This window comes from Spinacia oleracea, chromosome 6 (genome assembly GCF_020520425.1).
Source record: "Spinacia oleracea cultivar Varoflay chromosome 6, BTI_SOV_V1, whole genome shotgun sequence".
Classification (NCBI taxonomy): Eukaryota; Viridiplantae; Streptophyta; class Magnoliopsida; order Caryophyllales; family Amaranthaceae; genus Spinacia; species Spinacia oleracea.
Window position 1 is genome coordinate 98,725,811 of NC_079492.1, and position 3,399 is coordinate 98,729,209.

Sequence of the window (3,399 nt, forward strand, 5' to 3'; positions counted from 1 at the left end):
TTTCACTTTTTCACAAGATGTTTTCGTCACCTGAATCTCGATGTTGGTATACAGATGATGTGCCATATTTGTTGGCTTTGTCTGTTTCCTTCTAATATGTTTCTGTCCTTGTTTACTTCAGGACTTTTGTCTGTGGATTTTGAAGAGGGTTCTGATACTTCACCTGAAGTACTCATACAAGGGTAGCTGACACAATATCACATTTTCTTTCTTAAATATTTATTCCACACCCTCAGAGTTCAAGTTACATGCATATTTTTGACACATTTTTGTTTCATCAAATGTTATGTAAATATTTTTGTCATTTTGCATGTTAATCATTGACACAAAATATTATTCAGCTGATGTTGCTATATGGATGTCTCATCTTCATGATGGTAATCCGCCCAGTTCCCTTCCTGATTTCAAGCAGTTTGCTGCCATAGTGATGGTTTTCGACATGAGTGAGGCATGCATCACTTACCTTTTCGCCTTCGGTGAACATTTTTAGAATTTGCTGCCATTACAGGCTTTACAGCATGTGAGGCACATTTTAATGAATGTCTTTTTATTATGCAATTGACAGCTATCTTCTCTTGCTGCACTCAAAAAGTGGGTCTCACATACTGTGTTCAGAAATCTGACATCTTATTGTGTATTGGAAACAAAGTGGATCTTGTTCCTGGTCACTCAGCTCATGATGAATACAAAAGGCGTTTACAGAGGCTTGCAGATCCTTTTGCTGGTTCAGATGTGGATTCATTTGAGTATGGAGTTTTTGAATCTGAGGGTAGTAGTTTATTGGGAAATGATGAGCCATCTTGTGATATCAAGAGCTCATGCTTTGGATGGTGCATGGAGCATAACATTGAATATGTTGAGGCGTGCGCTTCTAATCCTGAATTTGATAAATGTGAGTATCCTAACCTTATGTTATAGATGGAAAATCACCCTTCAGCTTATAACTTAACAAGAACTTGTAGTTTTTAGCTGCCTTTATTTTCTCAGTATACATTACAAAGAGATTTCCAGCTTGAAGGACATAAGTAAAAGGAAAGGCTTTTTTGTGAGGGAGGGGGGGGTGAAGTTGGGAGATAGATGTTGTAGACTTGCACAGTGGAAACCTTTTACAGTGGCTTAATTAAGCAAGGAACTTTTACAGTGGAACAGTCTTGAGTTGTATTTACACTTTTGTTATAGATCAGAGATACACTTATTACACACTCTTTTTCTTCATCAATCTAATAGTTGAACGCCTGAAACACTTTCTTTTCTTCCAGGTTCAAGAGATATACAAACAATAATATGAGAAGATCAATGAGCTTCTAAGAAAGCTTCAGGTAAGCATACAATTTTTTAGCTATTGTATGGCAAAATTTCAGTAGGGCACTTTTTTTGTGAAAGGAATAGAAATTTTTTATGCCTTTCTTCTAATTGGTGTATTGAACTTGCATGCAGAATGCTCATGAGGAGTCAAAAGCTGTGACAAAGGCTTCTGCAATGAAAGGTAAACTCGTATCTAGTTATATGTATTTGTGTAATTGAATGTTCTTCATTTCTTTTCCTTTTGTGGTTCTATCAAGTCCTACTGATTGGCTAAAAGTGATTGTTCACTCCTTTTAAGTTTAATTAAGGAAGAAAACTAAATAGCTATTATCCAAATATGTGGTATGAAGTTAGGTTTCTGGTCAGATTATCAGTATCCTGTAATTCTCTTTCCGTTCTTGTATTTATGGTTCAGAATTTTGCTTACTTGTGCAACATTCATGTTTGTTTGCTAGTATATTTATAATATAAGTTCGTTTGTTGGTAGTTGGGATCGAAAATGCCATTTTTGGCCATAAATGACCTATATCGACCCAAATGACCCATAGGCGTGCATAACAAACTTGAAATGAGTTTCATAAACATATAACTAATCATATGAATCATGAAAAATGTTTAGAATATGGAAATAGGTTAGTTTGTTGGTAGTTGGGATCGAAAATGCCATTTTTGGCCATAAATGACCTATATCGACCCAAATGACCCATAAGCGTTCATAAAGAACATGAAATGAGTCTTATAATCATTTAACTAATCATATGAATCATGAAAAATGTTTAGAATATGGAAATAGGTTCGTTTGTTGGTAGTTGGGATCGAAAATGCCATTTTGGGCCATAAATGACCTATATCGACCCAAATGACCCATAGGCGTTCATAAAGAACATGAAATGAGTCTTATAATCATATAACTAATCATATGAATCATGAAAAACGTTTAGAATATGGAAATAGGTTCGTTTGTTGGTAGTTGGGATCGAAAATGCCATTTTTTCCATAAATGACCTATATCGACCCAAATGACCCATAGGCGTTCATAAAGAACATGAAATGAGTCTTATATTCATATAATTCATCATATGAATCATGAAAAATGTTTAGAATATGGAAATAGGTTCGTTTGTTGGTAGTTGGGATCGAAAATGTCATTTTTGGCCATAAATGACCTATATCGACCCAAATGACCCATAAGCGTTCATGAAGAACATGAAACGAGTCTTATAATCATATAACTAATCATATGAATCATGAAAAACGTTTAGAATATGGAAATAGGTTCGTTTGTTGGTAGTTGGGATCGAAAATGCCATTTTTGGCCATAAATGACCTATATCGACCCAAATGACCCATAGGCGTTCATAAAGAACATGAAATGGTCTTTTAATCATATAACTAATCATATGAATCATGAAAAACGTTTAGAATATGGAAATAGGTTCGTTTGTTGGTAGTTGGGATCGAAAATGCCATTTTTGGCCATAAATGACCTATACCGACCCAAATGAACCTTAGGCGTGCATAACGAACTTGAAATGAGTTTCATAAACATATAACTAATCATATGAATCATGAAAAAGGGTTAGAATGTGGAAATTCGTTCGTTTTTTGGTAGTTGGGATCGAAAATGCCATTTTTGGCCATAAATGACCTATATCGACCCAAATGACCCATAACCGTGCATAACGAACTTGAAATGAGTCTTATAAACATATAACTAATCATATGAATCATGAAAAAGATTTAGAAAGTGTCTTAGGTTCATTTGTTGATATTTGGGATCGAAAATGCCATTTTTGGCCAAATATGATCTATATCGAGCTAAGTGAGCCTTAGATGTGCATAAAGAACTTAAAATGAATCTTAGTACATTCAGAAAGTTGTTTTCGCGACCAATATAATTTCTGTTTTTGCATATGAAACATAATTTAATTTATTGGTTTGCATGTACGTTGTTCTTTTAAAGGTTTTCACAACTCCAAGGGAGGGGCTCTTTACCAAGAGGAGTTGGATGAAGTTCGAGACAAGTGGGCTACTTACTTCAACTATTGTGAACTACCCTCAGTGTAATAAATAGAACAGACTTGTAGTTATCCG

At 34.7% G+C, this 3,399-nt stretch overlaps 1 long non-coding RNA gene across 1 annotated transcript; it reads left to right on the forward strand.

The window, feature by feature from the left end:
* The first annotated feature begins 569 nt into the window (after positions 1-569).
* On the forward strand, positions 570-3,399 carry LOC130462560 (uncharacterized). The gene is made up of 4 exons (XR_008923052.1): positions 570-892; positions 1,260-1,319; positions 1,438-1,486; positions 3,269-3,399. It is a non-coding gene; the product is annotated as an uncharacterized lncRNA (long non-coding RNA).